A 22102-nucleotide genomic window follows, 5' to 3' on the forward strand; every position below is an offset into this window, starting at 1 on the left:
TAGGCCCGAAACGTCAGCCTTCCTGCTCCTCGGATGCTGCTTGGCCTTCTGTGTTCATCCAGCTCTACACCTTGTTATCTACGTTAGGTTCTGCTGGGTTACAGCTGAGACAAAAGAGATTCTTCGACAAAGCACAACACAATTCCACTGTGAACCATCTCAGGAGATAATGGGATGTCCTGCAACAGACTGAAATGTCCAAATGGACCTCACTAAAGACTCTCCATGTTTGCCATTGCATAAAATAATCCTGTGTCTCAGTTTGTTTAGGTAAGCCTGTCTGCACAGACTTTTATAAAAGCATCAATGCAAGGTGGAAATTAGAAATCTCTTTAATTACATAGTGAAACAAAGTAAACAGGACTGGGCAGACTGCAAACCAACCAGCTGCACACAGCATGTCCTGACTTATACATGAGCATTATGCTGTAACCCTGTACGTAGCACGTCACTCTCAACTTGATAAAGAAGGAAACTAATAATTAAACAGAAATGCAATCATTTAATGTTTGATCACTTTTGGCTGGGAAGGACATCAGAAAAACACTGGCCTGTTCATGCATGCCTGCACATCACCAGGAATATTCTGTTATGCGTTTGTTTTCTAAGACTTCTTCCCCTGTTATTCATTGCCTTTTGCTGTATCTCCCAATAGTTTTGTATCTTTCCTTTCTTGCACTTGAACCAGTTTGAAACGTTCGTACCTACTGCTTTTTATTTTACTTTGTTATTTCATTTTATCCCTTGCCCTTTGATCATCACTTACTATCTTATTTTCACACACGCTGAAGATTATTTTTATGACTTGCCTGAGCGAGTCATAGCAAAGCAAATTGAAAAACAGCAAGAAGGGTGTACAGAGAATTCACAGAGTGCTATAATTCAACAAGCTGTTGTTTTATTCTGAAAGAAAAAAATTGTATAAACTCGCCTTGCATCCAGATGGTTCATGCAGTGTGAGAAGTTTTAAACACTGGCTTTGGAAGGAGGTTATTTTTGTAACTTTAAAATGGAGGATATCAGAACGCAAGTCCTTTTTCTTGTTCATTTCAGCAGCGAGCACAAGAACTGCAGAATGAAGTTCTCTATGCCCTGTCCTTGTAAACTTACAACACCATGCTCACTGACTGGTGCCCACCTCTTTGTTTTTTCTGGTCTTTGTGCTAATGTGCCATTAAACTTTGGTGGCCACAGGAAGAAAATATTGTAACCCAAGTTCTATCAAATTTGATCAGTCTGGTGCTGTTGACAACACTTTGATTTAGTATCCATTCACCGAGGTGACAGTACTATCATAAACAGCTCTTCCTTTAGCTCGAAGGATAAACCAGCAACAAATGCATGTGGAGTTTTCAGGGTTTGGGCCATTAGTTTGGACACCCCAGGTCTACCAACCCAAGGTACACTCATTACCAGTCCTTACAATATTGGATCAGGTTTGCTGGAGCAGGCTCAATAGCAGAGGAGAGTTAATGAGGTGTGACTTTACCACTGAACTGCCTCCATCTGTAGGTTACCGTAAACTTCACCGAAGAAACCTCCAGACCCATAAGCCTATATGACAGTAAGCCTCAAATTTGTTCAGCCCTAAAGGCTCAGTCAGTCTCCTGTGGCTTCTCAAAAGTCACTTCCTTTCTTAGAAATTATTACGACAAGAGTGAAAAGAAAACCAGTTCTCAAAGTTTTGTCGTCTATACAGTCATTGAGGTCTACAGCATGGACAAAGGCCCTTCAGCCCATTGAGTCAGCACCAGTCAAAAACAATCAAAACATAGTCCCATTTTTCAGCGCTTGCCCCTTTGCCTTGTATACCTTGGCTTCTTACATGTTACAGCGTATTGACAACTATAATAGTGACAAATGTTAGAAGTATGACAGGGTTTTGTCACCGGATTGACAATTCAGGAAATGGAAACTCAAATCCCACCGCAGTTGAAAAATTTGAAGTTTGTTTTAACTTTTAAAAGTTGAGAAATAAAAAGCTAGCATCTATAACAGTGATCATTAAACAATTTGGCTGTTGCAAAAACCCAACTGGTGAGAGTTATGACCTTCAGGGAAGGAAGCCAGGCCTGTATGGCCTCATATAAGGTCACACTACGGTGCTTGACTTTTAATTGATCTCTTGAGTGATCAAAGACATTATTTTGTTATGGTTCTCTGTTTCAAGAAATCAGTGACTCACCTGCATCATGGGCAGGATTGCCCAGACACTGCACAAATGGGCATTGACAAGGAAGTTGAAAAAATTGCATAAGGCTGGCAAAGAGAAGCTTCTCAACATCGAGAGCAAAAATTCCCATTTTCCAACCAAGTACAAATGTCAGAATGAGATTGTTGGTACTGAGCAGCAAAGGCCTACTAGCATGCATCAATATCTCAGTATTTGCTAATCTCACCTCAATGACATGCTGCTTCTCATTCTCCCACCCACTGCGTAGAAACTAGATGTTGACCATTCCCAACATGGAAGTCAGAGCGGTTATCTGGAACCTCCAACTCACTGAACATACTCTTCCAGACCACCATCTTGGGCACCAAGCACCAATATCTCAGGACACACACTATGGGCAGCGACCACAAACATCCATTGGCACCCAGAATGTACCAACTTCACCACAACCTCATGGCACATCTCCAATCCCCATATACACTGGTTCTACAATTCTACAATTCAGTGCAGCATTTGGGAATGCACTGGCATCTTTCATTGCAATGCTGCTGCAAGGGCACTTTGCACAGGGACAGACACCCAGCTTATGCATTGGAGGAGGGAACATCTTAGTGATTTCTGCTTCATCTCTTAGCACGGATTGTCTTTGCACCTACATGGGAGCTCACAGCATCCCTGCCTTGCCTTGTTTTACTTTATCTTTATCTTTCTGCGCTTTGCCACCTCAGCCACAGCTTACAGGCTGACAGTACTTCTATCTCGTCTTCAGTGCAGTCAAAGTCATGCTCATCAGTTGGTGGTAGTGGTACATATGTGGGAGGCGTTGATGGGGGTGTGATAGGGCGTGGCACATAGATATTGAAACAAGTTTGGGAAGATTGTGTGAGAAAACCTTCTAGGGGTAACAGAGAGCAATCCTCCATGCGATTCATCAAATATCACACAGTCAATTGGAGGTAAAATTCTGCCCTCCCTCATGATCACTATAGATGGGCATTAATACTGACTTTGCCAACTGCACCCACATCCTAGGCACAAAATAACATAAAGCTGGGGTACAATTATTTCCGTAATATTACACCTCAGAATATTACAACCATTCAATTGAACACTTCAGCAAATGTTTAGCATGTCAATTGTACAGTGATAGGTCCTAGTTTACTAGCTGGTGCATGATCTCAGTTTGGCACTCACTGGGATATTTGGAGTTCCCAGTTTAGAATGGCACCTGCTACTAAAAGTAAAGATATTAAAGTTAATACTCAAGTGAGCGTTGCTTGGAGTGTGTGCATTAGGCCAGTACCCAGATTAACTTCCATTCTCCATAAAGCGGGTTTATTCTATACTCAGGCAAAGTTGTGCAGATGCTGATAGAGCAATGACACAACCAAAGCACAAAACAGAAAGCAAAACAAGACCGAAGAAGAGAATCAGCAAACGAGCTTCCCTGTTAGAGTATTGTCTAAAGTGAAAGTTGTGGCAAAGTTAAAATGGCTTGTGCAATGATCACTAGGGAGATATGAACAGTTCAAACTTTTAAAAATGATAGATGATGAGAGCAAAACAGATCAATCTTTGAATGGGGCATTAGTACCTATTGGTAACGTACTGCAAGTTTATCCCCTTTAAATTTACCTTCTCTTAAAAGTTGATGAGAAATTCTCGATTGGGATATTATTAAATCAGAAAGGGTGTAGAGAAGATTCAAAAGGATGTTGCCAGGAATGGACGGTGTGAGTTATAAGAAGCTGGATAGGCTGGGAGTTCACTGGAGTGTAGGAGGTTTATAAAATTATGAGTGGCATAAAAAAGATGAATAGCAAAGGTCTTTTTCCTAGGATGGTGGGAGTTCAAAGCTAGCAGACATAATTTTAAGATAAGAGGAGAACAATTTAAAAGGGACCTGAGGGGCAAGGTTTTCACACAGAGGGTGGTTCGTATGTGGAATGAACTGCCAGAGGAAATGATAGATGCAAGTACAGTTTAAAAGACATTGGGACTGTACATAAATAGGAATAGATATGGGCCAAGCATGGGTAAATGGGACGAGTTTGGATTAGGAAACTTGGTTCACGTGGTCAAGTTGGACAGAAGGGCCTGTTTCTGTGCTGCATGACTCTATGACTCTATTATCAATTGTAATTGGAACACTCTGTTTCACTTCATTTGCTATTGCGTATTCCTTGTAAGGACAACAATGATCTCTGCTTTACAGCAAATTAAAGATAACTGTGAATGACCATCATGTCTATAATCCTGGCCCTCTGCACCACTATGCCATTTAACCATAACTGTTCAGATTTTGGTCATTCATATTTATTCCTCTGCTTTAGGCTCGCACTTGTATTTCTCTAGAGCACCTTCCATGCTCTCAGGGTGTCCCAAAGCTCTTTACAATTAATGAAGTAATGCTGAAATGTAGTTACAATTGCAGAGTTGGAAATGCGACAACTAGTTTGCACACAGCCAAGTCCATGTGATAAATGATCAAATGATACTTTTCTATGCTGGGCTTTTCTTTTAAGATCCCTTGAGTTGGCTGCTTTACACTGAAACTTAACTCATCGTAGACCAAGAGACAATACTTTTCATTGTCAGATGATTTTTCAATGGAAACTCTTCATCAATGATCACAGAGGAGGAGATTACTAAGTGTAGGGAAACACTTTTATGAGGTGGAGTCTCATAGAAATCTATAAAGCCCTAACAGGACTAGACAAGCTAAACACAGGGAAGACATTCCCAATGACTGGGGAATCCAGAACCAGGGGTCACCATCTAAGGGTACAGGTAGACCATTTAAGACTGAAATGAGGAGAATTTTCTTCATCTAGAAAGTGGTGAGCCTGTGGAATTCTCTACCATGAGAGCAGTTGAGGCCAAAACAATTGAATGTTTTCAAGAAGGATTTAGATATAGCTCTTAGGGTTAAAGGGATCAAAGGGTTTGGGGAGCAAGTGGGAACAGGGGACTGAGTTTAATGATCGGCCGTGATCATATCGAATGGTGGAGCAGGCTCGAAGGGCTGAATGGCCTACTACTGATCCTGTTTTCTATGTTTCCTGAACATCTATAATTAAAACAAAGACCAAAGTAATAAACTGAAGACAAAACCAGGGGATAAAACAGAATAGACAAAGTAAACAGGTAAATATTAGTGATAAAGAAAGAAATGAAACAAAGGATGACAGATGTACAGGAGAAATAAGGTCACCAAAAGCAAGAACAAACTAGGAATGATGTATCAGTTAATAAAGAAGTGAAGGAAAACTAAAATTAAAAAAAAGGCATACATTAAGAACTTAGACACCAAAGGAATGGATGACATGAGGAAATTCAAAAAGCTCAGAAAAGAAGTAAAGAGAAAGGATCGGAAAGTGAAACAACTAAATTAAGTTGACTAGAATCACAAAAATAAATACACAAATAAGAAAATTATAATAAAAGCCAATAGAGATAGAGCTACAAAGGGATACATACAATAAATGTGATAACAGCAATGAAATACCACAATTATTAAATAATGACTTTACTCAGTTTTATCAAGGATGCAGGCATAAAGCTATCAAAACATTTGAGATAGAAGGATCTATGTAGCAGATAATTGATAAACTAAAGCTTGGAGAGAATACATTCCTTGGTTTATACAAATTGTAAGCATACACATTACAAGTTTAGAAAGTGATAGAAGCTGAATTCTTACACAGACATAAAACAAGTAATTAGTAAAAGGGAAAGTGCCAGAGGACTGGCAAACATTAATGCAATTCCTTTAAAAAAAAAGGATGCAAGAATAAGTCCAGGGAACCACAGACCAAGTAGCTTATCAGTAACAAGAAAGATAATAGAATTTTTACCTGAAGATGCAATAAGAAAACCTGACTACATAATAAAAAGATTTCAAAAGAAGGACTATGCCTGATCAACCCTTACTGAATTCCCCGAAGATGTAACTAGACAAGAGTCGTGCAGTAGATGTCAATCTTTGCAATCATTTCCAGATAACCACATGTAAAGGCTTCTTTTCCCAGTCTTACAGCGTTATCACTCAGGTTCCCAGAGACCTATCCTTGACTGTCCCCTATTTCCCATTTATATTGTTGCCGTTGGCAGTAATATCTAAGAAGAAACTCTTACAATACTAAGCTTTACCCACAATCATCTTACTCGACATCTTACCAACTCTGATTTGTCACATCTTGTCCAAATTCAGTACTGCATGAGCAGAAACGTCCTCCAACTATATAAAAATATAATAATAGCCGTTGTCTATGGTCCCCATTACAAACTCTATTGTCTCACCAGCTAGTCCTGGCCAATTGCTGAGAAAAGTCAGATGTTTGCAATTTTGGCATTCCGTCCATTCCAACCACATATCCAACTCCATCAAGACTGCCTACTTCCACCTTTAGAACCTGACTCCAGATTACTTAGCTGACACAACCCAAATCTATCTGCCTATTACTTCTAGAGTTGACTAAGGCTACCCAACCATCTTCCACTTTTCATAAACTTGAGTTTAGCCAAAATTTTGTTGCCCATATCCTAATCCACAATGAATTCCTTTCATTAGCCATCAGCCCCATGCTTGTTGACTTACACTGGTTTCTGGTAAGGCAATGTTTCAATTGCAAAATTCTCATTCGGGATTTCAAATCCCTCTGTGGCCTCAACTATCTATGTTCTTCCCATTTGGTCCTCTCACATCACTCCATTATAATCACTCCATTTGCCTTCAGCTACCTTGGTCCTGAGCTCTGGAATTTCCTTTCTAAACACCTCCGTGAATAAAGTGGTATTGCTACAGGCTATCGATTCTTGCATAAAGGCTGAACTCTAGAGTTCCTTTTAAAGTGTGAATGAACAAAAAAATGGTTGACAGTGATGCATTTTGACTGTTAATGAAATGTTAAAGTCACTAACACTAACAAGCAAGCGAAGGGTGCTCACAGATGAGAGTGAGTGACGAATATTCCAAGGTGACTAAGAAAAGCAACACAGAAATATTGCACAAAGAGGGAGTAGAATAATGAAGGCTTCAAGCGAATCATTAAGGTGGGGTCTTAAGTCCCCTTGCAAACCAATGAATCAGAGATTTTCAATTTTGAAAGCTCTTTACTGTTACAATCCCAGGAAAGAATTCTTTAGTTCAAATAAGTGCACTGCTACTTTGCCAAAACCAGCACATTCATCATGGTTAATATAGGTTCAAGGACAATGGAAATTCTATATTGAACATGGGTTAATATAAGTCACCATTTACATAAACTGATGTGGGTTTACTTTGTACAATTCACAAAACTACCTTTGTAAATTTTGTTTTTTTTAATTCATTCACGGGATGAGGGCAGCTCTGGCTAGGTCAGCAATTACTACTCATCCCTAATTGCCCAGGTGGCAGTTTAAGAGTCAACCACATTGCTATGGGTCTGGAGTCACATGTAGGCCAGACCAGATGAAGATGGCAATTTCCTTCCTTAAAGGATGTTAGGGAACAGGATGGTTTTTCCAACAATCGGCAATGGGTTCATGTTCGTCATTAGACTCATAATTATAGATTATTATTGAATTCAAATTCTACCATCTGCCACTGTGGGATTTGAACCCAGGTCCCCAGAACATTGCCTGGGTCTTCTGGATTAATAGTCTAGCACTAGGCCATTGCCTCCCCTAAATTATTGCCATTAAACTAATTTAGTTTTCAAACACATTGCAAAGTCCAGGATGAGTGATGATCAGTTAATCTTCTATCCAAATGGGGACTGATTTAACAAAAGGTAATCAGGAGGGCCACTGGATTCAAAACAGTAACTATGGTTTCTCTCCACAGATGCTGGCAGACAAGCTGAGTTTCTCCAGCAATTTCTGTTTTTATTTCAGGAATAATGCACTGACTATTTTCTCCCCTGACAGGAAATTCCCTAGAACATTGAATAAAGTTTACAACCCTGCATCTGAACTGATTGCAAACCCAGCCAAATTGAAATGTTTCTCGCAGTACAGCAAAGAAATTGATAAGTAGTAATATGTTCACACAACATGCAAATAACACAGCTGTAGATAAGAGAATGGATTAAACCACAAGACAGAGATTGCTGCTGTTTATCAGTTAAGATTCTCTAATTGATCCATTAAAATAAAAAAAAAGCCCAGTACCTTTTGGTAGATCAAATTCAACTTTGTTTGGCTTCTGAGGCTGAATAGACTGGGGCAACATGAAAACTACCTACCATGGTACTACATGAAAACACTTAGCACAGTCTCAAGGTCACAGAGTGGCCCAGGCCCCACAGTAAGTCACATATGGAGGGGTTTGAGAGAGTCGTTTCACAGGTTTGGGTGGGCGGGTTGCAGCATTGGAAAGGGTGGATCCTAGCAGGCATACAAAGGAGACAAGTTGGCCACATGGTTGTTGATGCAATGCACACCATGACAACATGCCCATATGCAGCTGGGATCATACCAGTGGAAGTGGGATGAGGCTCTTACTTGGCCATTAATTGGCCAATTAAGGGCCTCAGTTGGCATTGAGTTGGAATGGTTGACCAGGCACCTTCCTGCACAGAACTTAAATCGGTGGAGCGTCTCAGGTTTGTGACGGGTCCCATCTTCCTACATAAGCTCAGCAACAGTAAATGAAGTCTCCATCCACAACGTTTGAAACAAGATGGTCAATCTCTAAAACATGATGGAGATTCAGCAGGAGGGTTTTCTTAATAAAACAACATTAAATCCTTTTTTTTATTGGAGGAACATTGCAATGCCTGTTTTCATACTACAACAAATTGCCACAATTCCAAGTGCCAAAAGACCTGATGGGCTGAAACTGCCTTTTGTAAAGTTATCTGGAGATGCAATATCAGTTGACCTAATGACAATGGAAGAAAGTAACTGCTTTGTAGCATTGAAATCAGCAGCAGTAGGGCTGTAAATTGAGATTAGATTAAAAGTGGGCACTTGTAGTGTTAGTATTGTAATAGGTTTTATATATAAACCACTGCAATACTAACACTGTAGAGAGCTTTGGGCTTTAAAAGCTGAAAGCAGTAAAGCTTTAGATCAATGATACCTCCCTCTGTCAGTCAGTGAGAAGCAAGCCAGATAAACTGGCTTTTTTCAGCATCCAATTGGCACTGTTTTGCAAAGGTGATGAAAGGCAGCCATCAGTACGGAACTGCCAAACTACCTGTGTCACACCATCACCAGCCTGGTTTATATTTATAAACTGAAAAAATTAAAACTCGTTTACAGAGCATCAACTCTTCCCTACAATCTGGGAAATCTCGCATGTTTGCCTCACTCAGGTTTGTTACCTTGTTCAGATTCTGAGGATTCAACTCTCACAGTTTTACAGCATACTAGAGAACACTTTTACTCAATCTTAAATTTGAGCTATCTCGTATAATTGGTTCTACACTTGGAGCGTAAAATAATAGCACACTTCCTATCCCCCCACATGAATATATATCCATTATAGTGAACCCAAACCCATCATTGCCCGAGTCAGAGGCTCATGCGGAGATTATGCACTCAATATCCTCTGGTAATTTACCCAACTGATCAGTTTTCTTTTGCACCCTGTAAACAGTGAGTATTGGCAAGCTCCTTAACAGTTCAAGGTGGTACAACTGAAATTCCTGTTGTATTCAGCCAATATCCATAGTCATACTTTTCAACAGGTACTACGAACATAGGAAGATACAAAATGGCAGCAGAAATCGACCCTTTGGCTTCTTGAGCCTGCTCTGCCATTCAATAAGATCAGGGCTGATCTATTTGTTTTGAATTCTACATTTCCATCATCCCTGGGTGACCTTTGACTTCCTTGCGAAATAAGAATCACTGGGCACTGGGAACCTTAGCTGGCTTTGATCCCTTTTGACAAAGAGCCTAGTAAGAGTGACCACACAGTGGCACAGTGGTTAGCATTGCTGCCTTGCAGTGCCAGGGACCTGGGTTTGATTCTTTCAGTGGCTGGATTAATACAAGATTCACTGGGAGCTCTGAAAAGGAAGGTAGATAGGTGGATATAGATGGATGTTTTTCATTAAAATTCATTCTTGGGATTTGAGTGTCACTGGTTAGACCAAGGATTTGACCCAGTAAAAGGGATGGCAATATAATTCCAAATCAGCATATGTGCCTTGGATAGGGACCACCATACATCTCATACCTTTATACCTCTAGGTGCCCTACAGTATGAAATATTGATGAGCTGTCATGGTCTCTTGGACTCTTTGCAGGTCAGAAATGATTTTTTTTGTCTAAATTGCCCCAAGGATCTTTACAGAGTTCAGAGGAAGGGTACATATCTGAAAAGGAGAATTTTTATTCTCTCCATGGGTGCTGCCTGACCTGCTGTGTAATTTCCTACTTTTTGTCAGATGTTCAACAGCTGCAAGTATTGCTAAAGCCAATGTTTTTTTGTTTCTTCTGGGGTTTCGGATGTTAATTTAGGTAGAAATTGCACCAAGTATAAATGAGTTGATCATTTCCGGTCTCTTTTTTCATAACTACCTGTGTAGTTTGATGAAATAATACAGTTCAATGTTGTAGGTGGAATCATATGTGGCATTATAACCTTACCCTGCTGTGTACATCAGTTTGCGAAGCAAAGACTCTCTTGATCAGTGTGCATTTGAGCAATTCTAGTCTTTGTTAAGCAAATCATTTCGTTTGGGGAAAAAAACAGTTGAATAACCAAAAAAAATTGAATTTTACATTTACACAACAAGAAACTGCATGTTTCTGAAAATATATTCAACAGCAATTTTCTCAGGGCAAAACAGCCAGTCACAAGTGCCAATTTTTTGAATACTTCTCAGTGGTTCTACACAAAGTGTAAATGTAAAAATCTGGTGGCAAGATGCCAGCTACAACTATTCTGCAGCTGGCACAGCATGAGACTGTGGACAAACTATTCATTGCTGGTGTCACACACATAGCATGCAAAAGATTGTGATGGTACTGAATTTGGATTGATTCCATTACATGGAGGCTGTTTAAAAAAATTTGTAAAATGAATGCACCATAAGATAACAATAGTTACTGTGAAACACCGATTTATTGTAGTTTGCCGACAGAGCTCCAGTTTATTCAGAAGAATGAGGTTGCAGTCACCAGGCCAAATTCAGGGTGTTCAATTTCAAACCGCAAACAAAATATCAGAAGTAAGCTGGATGCTCAGGAGAACTTTCAAAAGTAAAATTATCCTCGCTGGAAATCTAAAATCTAAGCAATGGAATCATACAGCAGATTCAGAAGAACCCAGGGAGTGAGCAAAGAAGATTGTACTTCTCCATAGGCCTTTCACCAGAATATAAAGAGTGACTACCTTCCTTTTTAAATAATTGCAGCTGTAAAAATTATACCACATTGTCCGATGAGGGGTAGGAGACACCCATATCTTTAAAACTGGATTAGACAAGTAAATCATAGAATCCCTACAGTGTGGAAGCAGGCAATTCAGCCCATCTAGTCCATGTCCATCCTCTGAAGAGCATTCCCCATCCCACCCCCTGACTCACCCAATCCCTGTAACCTTGCATTTCCCATGGCTAATCCACCTAGCCTGCACATCCCTGGACACTATGGGCAATTTAGCATGGCAAATCCACCTAACCTGCAAATGTTTGGACTGTGGTAGGAAACCAGAGCACGCGGAGGAAACCCACACAGATGCAGGGAGAATGTGCAAACTCCACACAGACAGTTGCCTGAGGGTGGAATCGAACCAGGGTCCATGGTGCTAACCACTGAGCCACCGTTCTGGCCTAGTCCGACAGAATTTTGACACACACTTTATACCGGCACCCCACTGCAGTGATGAGGGAGCACTGTACTGCAAAAGGAATGTGAAACATCTACTCTATTGGGTGGCTGTAAACAGATTCCATGATGTTATATTAAACAAAAAAAAATGTCTTTTTGGTGAAGCAAATATGATGCCAACTCTTTCAGATCTTCAGAAAGACAATCAGGCTCATGGGGCCCATGGAATCAGCTTTTGCAGGTTGTCCTCCAAACCAACAAAGCTAGTGCTGTTTCTGCTTTGTGTTTAATGATTTTGACATTTCCATTGGCCAGACCTTGGCTAGTAGGTTATCTTAAAATATAAACGTCTACAGTTTTTATTGACTGGAAAGAGCTTTGGAAAATCCTGAGGTCACCTCAAGCTTTATATGAAATGCAATCTTTTATCTTTAAACAAAGTATCTCAAAACTGCACTTCCAAGAAAATCATCTTTTGGGTCTGTCCCTTCATCTCCAGAAAGTAGGATTGTTCTCTGATTCATAAAACGTGTGCAGTAAATTCTACACATCTGTATCAAACATTAACCTCTCATCCCAAGCAAATTGTGAAAATGATGGATGTTCGAGTAACAATTATGGTTTTCAAAAGGATAAAGCAATGGGTAATCCCATGGTACAAAGACGAGTTGAACGATTCCGCAGTGACCTTTTAGTAAACCAACTCACAAACGCTTGGGGTGGAATTTAGCAATTTAAAGCGATATTGACAAATACCCTATTCATTTAGTCAGACCGCCCCCATGAACTGACCGTGCCTTAGTCCGCCGCTGCAGATAGTTGAAATTCACATTCTGTAAGGCAGGTCAGATTGCACAAGTTGACAAGGTAAAAGGCACCGAGCAGCGCTTCATTGCTTGACTCACGCGACTGCTTCCCTTGCTATTTAGTGGTTAGTTATATCGCATAAAAAGGAAAAGAAACAAAACCAGTGACCTTTGTGTGATTACATACAGCGTTGACCTCTTTTCACGCAGTGTCCACACACCCAACATGCAAAGTTCAGCAACTGAGCAGAATAGAAACCCGACCAACTCGTCACCACTTTGATAGTTTAAACGTTTTCAGAACCTATGGCATCAGTGGGCAAAGACCACGGTCTAAGGTCTTTCTGCCAAAGTACAATGGGGATCCGTTCAGTTACTGGACTTTCCCTGTGCCTCAAACACACGTAAATAGCACCTTGCGTAATTAAATGTCTTTAGGTAAGTTGTCGTTATAATAAAGTCAAATGCCAATGTTTATGTCTTCTCAGTATGTACAGAACTGAACTGTTTAATAAGTGTGTACGTACATAACGATTTTTTTTATGTATGAAACATTTTTTTTTAAACCGTAGCTAGGTCAATGCTTGCTGGCTGTAAGAAGCTACCTTTTTTTGGCATTTAGAAGTTAAAACGGCCTGAGCCTCACAATGACAGGCTGGTTCTACCCTGCCGTGAAAACTGAAGAATGTGAGGACAGAGTTGTAGGAACTGCCAATGCTGGAGAATCTGAGATAATAGAAGCAGAAAGCTGTTTCGCTGATGGACTGAGGAAACTGTCGAAGCTGTTCAGTGAAGTTCATGCCGTTGCTGCTAACAGGTAACACATTCGAATACTTGAAGAAACAGGTCGGAAAAGGTAGGACTAGGTAGCATAGATGATACGTTATATGGCGGGGTGGGGGGGGGGGGGGTAGGAGGACGTTGTTACACTTAGAAAGAACCTGTCACAATCTCAGGATACCTCAAAGCAGTTTACACAGCCAATGAGACACCGCAGCTACAATTAGACAGCAGTAAGTGAACAGGTTGTGAGTGTTTTTCGTGATGTTGTTTAAGGGAGTCAGGGTTGATCCAGACACAGAGAAATGCTCCTGTGCTCTGTCACTATATCTTCAGTTTGTCTGGGAGTATCCCAGAGAGAGCAGCCAGCATTCCCTCACTGGGCTCAGGGCTGAGAGGACAGCGTTCCCAGCGCCGCCTACAGTAACCTTTCAAACTCCCAGAGAAACCAATCGGTGGTAGTGGAGTGAGTTGCAGATTTATCCCCATGATTTATTTGCCCAGGGAGAGGGCGTCGCTCTACAGTTGCCCGTTTGCAATGGAACGACTGAGAACCCACTAATCTGGAAAAGGCACTCGCTGTAAATGGGAAGACAGCGGAAAACTCGGGAGTTCCTCAGGGATCAGATTAACGAGGGACTTTCCTATCATTGACTTATTCCCAATGGTAACCAATTTGTTCACACTACTGTCTCAAATCTCACCCTGGACTCAAAATGTTCGGCTGGTTATATTTCCGCACTATATCGACAGCAGGATTTTTTTTGGGGGGGTGGCGGGCGGAGGGGAAGGGTTGTTTTTGAACCCTGCAAACGGAGACCCTTTTGGAGGAAGGGGTTGGTGTCAGAGTTGATCCCAAGCGTGTGTATTTAGTTCGGTAAATCTGGCCGGCATCCCACCAAACCCCAACTCAACCGAAGAGGAGGAGGATGAATATGGATTCCCACCGACTACACTGTTTACTCGAGTCCCTTCCTTTGATTGTTGGATGGAGTCATACTCCAAATGTTTGCTTGTTTCCTCTGTGCTAATGCACTGCGTTTGTGCATGTATTTTTTTAATGAGTAAAGTGCATCTTTGAAATAAAAAAAATGACTCCCTTCTAAATCACATTTGGGAATCTAAATGAATTTGCTCCTCCTCACGATTATCACATGGTGGCAGGTACGATTAAAAAGACGGGCGCGGGGGGGGGGGGGGAAGGTGGTTAGATTTGTAAATTGGATGTACTGGCGGAGAAAAGATGAAACCAGTTTGGGATTGCACTGTGCAGGTCCAGTGTAGGAGCCCATAGCCCCTGAGCGTCCAGCACGTTGACACAGCTTGAGATACACACATAGGAACATCAGCAAGCAGAATTATCCAAAGGATAGCAACAGTCCCGCTCTATGCTTGGCCATTCATACGCCCTGCTGGGTTAGGTCCAACACCTTACCTGCGTTTTAATTCACCCTTTTCTTATCCCTGGGCTGTCCAGTCCCTCCGCGCTCAGCAAGTTGCCATACGCCAGCAGAAGTTCAGAATGGAAGTTACATTCGCCACAAGGTACAAATGCCCAGCCCCAGGAGCAGGAAGCGGCTGGAAATCCACACGCGCCCGAACTTGAAAATTCAGCCTGAAACAGGCGCCCTAAGTGCGAAACAGCAGACTGGCTCACGATTACCTCCACTCACACACTGTCAGCAAACTTCCGATCATTTTCACCCCTTCCCCTCTCCTCTCCTCTCCAGTGGCAACTGTGTGTAAAACAAAACACACACATTGCTGCTGAGACTCCGCCTTGTATTTTTTTTGAGGAGGATGTACTCCGTTCACACGGTATAACCGGAGGAGCAATCCTGCTCTCCTGTGGCAAGGGGATGGCATTAGCTGCTTTTACTCTCTCTCTCTCACACACAAAGTTAGGTTTATTGAGATATCAGACACTAGAAGCACCAACGCACTCTCAGAATCTAGTGTTACTGCCACTGGGTTCGAGTTATTCTTTAACATCCATCTCCATAAACAACAGAGCGTTGTAATGTGAGATAACAAGGTGTAGAGCTGGATGAACACAGCAGGCCAAGCAGCATCAGAGGAGCCGGAAGGCTGACGTTTCAGGCCTAGACCCTTCTTCAGAAATTGTAATGTGCTGTTTTCACCAGATAGTCCGTATTGCTTTTGCCCTTTTTGTTAATCTGGGAGACACCAATGATTTATCCCCTCCACTACAGTTAAATAAAACCCTAGTTATAGCGAAGCTTAAACAGTCTAATTGCATTCAGTAATAATGCTACTTCCTGGATACACGCTAGTCCCGGGAGTACCGCTAACAGGCGCCCCATCTCCATTGCCCCTCAAAACACAATCTCACTCTACAACTATAGGATTCCCCCTCTAACTTGTGAATTGAGAATGTGTGCAGATCGACCTCGACAATTCACGGGAACGTTAGTATTGGGAATGATAATCAAGATTTCAAATTAAACCGGGTCCTATATCTACTTAATAGGCTCATTGTAACCGCATAACGTTGTAAACTAATTAGAACAGGCACTGCTGGAGGAACTCAGCAACTACCAGGATGTTGTTAAACATGAAAGGGTGCAGAAAAGATTTACAAGGATGTTGCCGGGGCTGGAGGGTTTGAACTAAAGGGAGAGGCTGAATAGGCTGGGGCTATTTTCCCTGGAGCATCCGAGGCTGAGAGGGTGAGCTTGTAGAGGTTTATAAAATCATGGGGGGTATGAATAAGGTTAATAGCCAAGGTCTTTTTCCGAGGGTGAGGGAGTCCAAAACTAGAGGGCATAAGTTTAAGGTGAGAGGGAAAGATTTAAAAGGGACCTAAGGGGCAACTTTTTCATGCATAGAATGGGGTGTGAATGGAATGAGCTGCCAGAGGATGGGGTGGAGGCTGGTACAATTACAACATTTAAAAGGCATCTGGATGAGTACATGAATAGGAAGGGTTTACAGGGATATGGGCCAAATGCTGGCAAATGGGACTATGTCAGATTAGAGTGTATAGTTGGTGCAGAGGAATTAGACTGAGGGGTCTGTTTCCATGCTGTATGACTCTATGGTCCGAGTGAAGAAGTCATGTACCAGACTCAAACTGTTCCCTCTCTTTCTCTTTCTTCCCACAGATGCTGTCAGACCTGCACTTTCTCCAGCACATTGTTTTTAATTCCATTCTGACCGCAGTCCACTATGTGTCGCTGTCCACTGACTAACATGTGCAGTGCTGTAACCATAGCTTGCATTAATTGCAGTCAAGCTCAGTGGGAAATTTTCCAGGGTCATTCCAATGACCGGATGGGTTGTTTGGAGATTCTCTGGTCTATTCGTTCATGGGATGCTAAGTTTTACTGGCTGGGCTAGTGCTTATTGCCCATTCCTAGTTGCCCCTGACAAGTTAGTGGTGAACTGTCTTTGTGAAATGCTGTTGCCCATTTGGTATAGTTATACCCACAATGCCTTAAGGAAGGTAGTTCCAGGATTTTGACGCAGCGACAGTGAGGGAATGGTGATATAGTTTCAGGATGGTGAGTGACTTGGAGGGGAACTTGCAGTTGGAGGTGTTCCTATATAACTGCTGCCCTTGTCCTTCTAGATGGAAGTGGTCGTAGTTTTGGAAGGTACTGTCTAAGAATCTTTGATGAATTTCTGAAGTGCATCTTATACATAGTATACAGGGCTGCTACTGAGTGTCAGTGGTGGAGGGAGTGGATGCTTGTGGATGTGGTGCCAATCAATTGGGCTGCTCTGTCCTGGATGGTGTCAAGCTTCTTGAGTGTTATTGGAGATGCACTTGTCCAGGCAAATGGGGAGTATTCCATCACACTCCTGACTTGTGCCTTGTAGATGGTGGACAGGCTTTGGGGAGTCAGGAGGTGAGTTACACACTGCAGGATTCAAGCCTCTGACTTGCTCTTGTAATCACAGTATTTATATGTGTAGTTCAGTCTCTGGTCAACGGTAACTCCCAGGATGTTCAGTGTGGGAGATTCAGCAATAGTAATGCCAATGAATGTCAAGTGACAATGCTTTGATTTTTTTTTTTGGAGATGGTCATTGCCTGACACTTGCATGGCTTGAATGTTACTTGCCACCTGTCAGCACGAGCCTAGATATTTCCAGATCTTGACAAATTTGGACATAAACTACTTCGGTATCTGAGGAATTGCAAATGGTGGTGAACATCTCCATTTCTGACCTCATGATGGAGGGAAAGTCATTGATGAAGCAGCTGAAGATAGTTGGGCCTATGACAATACCCCAAGGAACTCCTGCAGAGATGTCCTGGAGCTGAAAGGACAGACCTCCAGCAACCACTCCAATGAACAGAGAGTTTTTCCCCTATTTAGTAACAGGAATACAGAGTACTGGGCTAATGGTAAGATCCTTGGTAGTGTGGATGAGCAGAAAGATCTCGGTGTCCATGTGCATAGATCACTGAAAGTTGCCACCCAGGTTGATAGGGTTGTTAAGAAGGCGTACAGTATGTTAGGTTTTATTGGTAGAGGGATTGAGTTTCGGAGCCATGAGGTCATGTTGCAGCTGTACAAAACTCTGGTGCGGCCGCACTTGGAGTATTGCGTACAGTTCTGGTCACCGCATTATAGGAAGGATGTGGAAGCATTGGAAAGGGTGCAGAGGAGATTTACCAGGATGTTGCCTGGTATGGAGGGAAGGCCTTATGAGGAAAGGCTGAGGGTCTTGAGGCTGTTTTTGTTAGAGAGAAGAAGGTTAAGAGGTGACTTGATAGAGACATACAAGATGATCAGAGGATTAGATAGGGTGGACAGTGGGAGCCTTTTTCCTCGGATGGTGATGGCTAGCACGAGGGGACATAGCTTTAAATTGAGGGGTGATAGATATAGGACAGATGTCAGAGGTAGGTTCTTTACTCAGAGAGTAGTAAGGGCGTGGAATGCCCTGCCTGCAAAAATAGTAGACTCGCCCACTTTAAGGGCATTTAAGTGGTCATTGGATAAACATATGGATGATAATGGAGTAGTTTAGGTTAGATGGGCTTCAGATTGGTTTCACAGGTCGGCGCAACATCGAGGGCCGAAGGGCCTGTACTGCGCTGTAATGTTCTATGTTCTATTTCCCATTGACTCTAGTTTTGCTTGGGCTCCTTCATGCCACACTCAGTCAACTACTACCTCAATGTCTAGGACAGTCACTCCCACCTCGCCTCTGGATTCACCACTTTTGAACTAAAGCTCTAATGAGTTCGGGACTGAGTGGCCCTGGCAAAATCCACACTGAATACAGTGAACAGGTTATTGCTAAGTACACGCTGCTTAATATGACTGTTGATAACAACTCTCATCATTTGGCTGGTGGTACCAATAAAGCCACTTTACTTACACCTGAACCTGGGAAAGAATCATACCCTGTCTGTTGACTACACAGCCAATCAACCTACACGAACTTCAACAACATTCAAGAAAATTGACACCATCCAGGACAAAGCAACTTGCTTGATTAGCACCCCATCCACAGCCTTTAATTCTCACTCCTTCGAACACCAATGTGCATGATAGCTGTGTGCATCATGTACAGGATGCACTGCAGTAACTTACCAAAGCTTCTTCTATAGCACTTTCCAAATCCTCAACCTCTCTCACACTGCAGGATGAGGGCAGCAGATACAGGGGAACACTACCACCTGCAAGTTCCACTCCAAGCCACTCATCATTCCTACTTGAAAATATATCACTGTTCCTTCACTGTCGCTAGGTCAAAATCCTAGAATTCCCTCCCTACAGTGTGGGTGTCCCTATATCCCAAAAATGGCAGCAGTTCAAGAAGGTAGCCGATGACCATTTTCTACAGAGCAATTAGGGATGGACAATGAATGCTGATCCAGCCAGTAATCCCTAAATTCCATGAATGGAGAAAAAAATTGCTCCTAGAAGCACAAGCTGATGGGGCAATTCAGCCAGTGTTGATATGCAACATCTGCCATTTTCTGTTTCTAAAGTGAACAGCTACTGAGATAGAATGAATTGGTTAAAGCATATGAGGTCTGAGCAAAAATTAGGTGTATGTGCTCAGCAGGCCAATGTGATGTGCCCAGTGTGTGGCTGAAAAGAGTTAACCTGCTTTCTCCTTCTTTCTATATATTGGCTTCTCATTTACAGCCTGCATTGCTGGCAGGCAGAGCAATTGGAAAGAAAGAGTCATATGTGTAAGTCTTTCTGCTGTCAGTAATCAATCTCTCCATCTGCAAACTCTCAACTGCACCTCCTCCTGGTGACACACAAAAATTACAGGCTAAAGTTCCAGAGCAACTCAGTGGAGGTCTAGACCCCAGGCATTTCGAGTGCATGCCCACTGACGTACAGAGACACACCGGCACTCATGAATCAAGTTCCCAGCTGTGGGTTGAGGATAACACGGGATAGTTCAAGGCTAAGATCTAAAACCTGACAAAACATCTGGAGTGGAACGAAAAACGGACTGATACCTCAATATGTCAGGCTTCTCATGCAACCAAACTGGTGCCAACTGTTGTGCTTTCCATTTCTTTCGCTCAGCAGGGGAGGTTGAGAAGGTGCCCCACCCCTGATATTTAGGCAGCCCAGATTTCTGTACACTTTACCCACGTTTACACCCTGGAGAGGATACTCCAGTATCACTGTAGAACAATAACATAGAATATAGAACAGTACAGCACAGTACAGCCCTTCCGCCCACAATGTTGTGCCGAACTTTTACCCTAAACCTAAGGTCTATCTAACCTCCACCCTTACCTTACACTATCATCCATATACCTATCTAATTGCCGCTTAAATGCCCCTAATGAGGCCGACTCCACTACCCTCTCCGGCAATGCATTCCATGCCCCTACCACTCTCTGAGTAAGGAACCTACCTCTGACGTCTCCCCTATATATACCTCCACTCACTTTAAAACTATGCCACTCATAATAGCTACCTCCACCCTAGGAAAAAGTGTCTGGCTGTCCACTCTATCTATACCTCTGATCATTTTGTACACCTCTATCAAGTCACCTCTCATCCTTCGTCGTTCTAAAGAGAAAAGCCCTAGCTCTCTCAACCTTTCCTCGTAAGACCTTCCCTCCATTCCAGGCAACATCCTCGTAAATCCCCTCTGCACCTTTTCCAACGCTTCCACATCTTAAACATAACATAGGTGACAGCATTACAAGTAATTAACCCAATTCGATCAGCCTAGAGAACTCCAGAAACACAGGCTGCCTTCCATAGTGGGAGGGATCACTGTGTCCGAATGGTTGGCCACCGTCCACCCAAGTTCAGGCAGCCCCTAACTTGTAAAGGGCCAAGTTGATGGACTGAAGATTGGCATAACTTCCCTACAGGAAACCAGAGAAAGGATCACTGAAAGAAAAGCACATTTACTTGACAAAGGGAAGGCTTCAATGGAAATGTGTCAGCAAGGTGTAAGTTTCGCTGTAGGAACCTGTTACCCCTAATAGTAGAACCCACTCCACAAATAGTTCAGAACCATTAATCTCACAATGGTCTCTGCTTCAACATTGTCCTCCATTGCAGAAGTAGACGACCAGATCTGGGAAGTACTTGACACAGCAGAATCCCTAAGTCAGAGTATCTTTATCGACTGGATAGTGTAGGTAATATAGATTTCAATATTATTATGATTGTGAGCCATCTACCCCAAACATCACAGTTTGGCAAAATATATATGAAAGGGAATACTGACTTGTTTGGATCTCACTGCTACTACAAGCTTTGTGTAAGTAACACCTTTCAGAACAAACCATACAACAAAATGTCCTGTCTTGGTACCAGTCGCATCTGAACATTACTAGCCATGACTCTTTGAACAGGATTCTCAACACAGGCAGTGATCACAGCACTGACTGCAATACAGAGCATTCCTTGGAATATACATTCTTAAAAAGTTTGCTTGTGTTTCACCTTCTATTTTAATTCCAAGTGCAATGTTGAATTCTCTACTTCTCATTCTGGAAAAAAAAACTTAATACAAGTGAAAAATTTAATGCATTTACTTTCTGATTGCTGTCTGTGAGGATACATCAGTGTGATTGGCTGTTTGCCGTGTTTGATGACATCACTGGTGCCATCCCATCTTTTGGTGCCAGATTCAAACTAACAGTGAGAAAGGGGGCCTCCATACTACAGAGGTTGTATGCAGCTTTCCTGCAGCTCAATGATAAGGGCCAACATTTCACATTGGTAGCAAAACTCTGGCCAAGAAGAGAATTGTTGGAGCAAATTTCAAAAGGGAAGCTTTGGTTGTGCAATCTAATTTTTTTTAAGAAAGCAACATAAACAGTAGACAAGTACAACATAGTGCATTTAATTCATATGAGCTTCCAAAAATAGATTCATGACCAAGTATGTGAAGTCAGAGGAACAAGCAAAAAGAACAAAATGGATAACAGTTTGACCAAAAGAACAGTAAACCAGAGCTTAAGATTTAAAGATAGCTACTCAGACTGGTACAATAGAAGTTGGGTTGTGAAGTTTCACAAGAATTGATTGATGGGCTACTGTTATTCACTATTGTAGTGATTGTAATAAGGGTCAGGTAGATCCATTGACTATGAGAT

The 22102-nt window shown here is 42.1% G+C and overlaps 2 protein-coding genes across 2 annotated transcripts in view; both read right to left on the bottom strand.

Annotated features, from left to right (window-relative positions):
* cpne2 (copine II) overlaps window positions 1–15282 on the bottom strand; it is a 105332-nt gene extending 90050 nt beyond the window's left edge. The window contains exon 1 of the mRNA XM_048605926.1: window positions 14966–15282. The gene's annotated coding sequence lies outside the window, so the exon portion shown is untranslated. The remainder of the gene's footprint in view (window positions 1–14965) is intronic.
* Window positions 1–22102, bottom strand: part of nlrc5 (NLR family, CARD domain containing 5) — a 318897-nt gene that overhangs the window by 100517 nt on the left and 196278 nt on the right. The gene's annotated exons all lie outside the window — the stretch shown is intronic.

This window comes from Rhincodon typus, chromosome 15, assembly GCF_021869965.1.
Source record: "Rhincodon typus isolate 14 chromosome 15, sRhiTyp1.1, whole genome shotgun sequence".
Taxonomy (NCBI): domain Eukaryota; kingdom Metazoa; phylum Chordata; class Chondrichthyes; order Orectolobiformes; family Rhincodontidae; genus Rhincodon; species Rhincodon typus.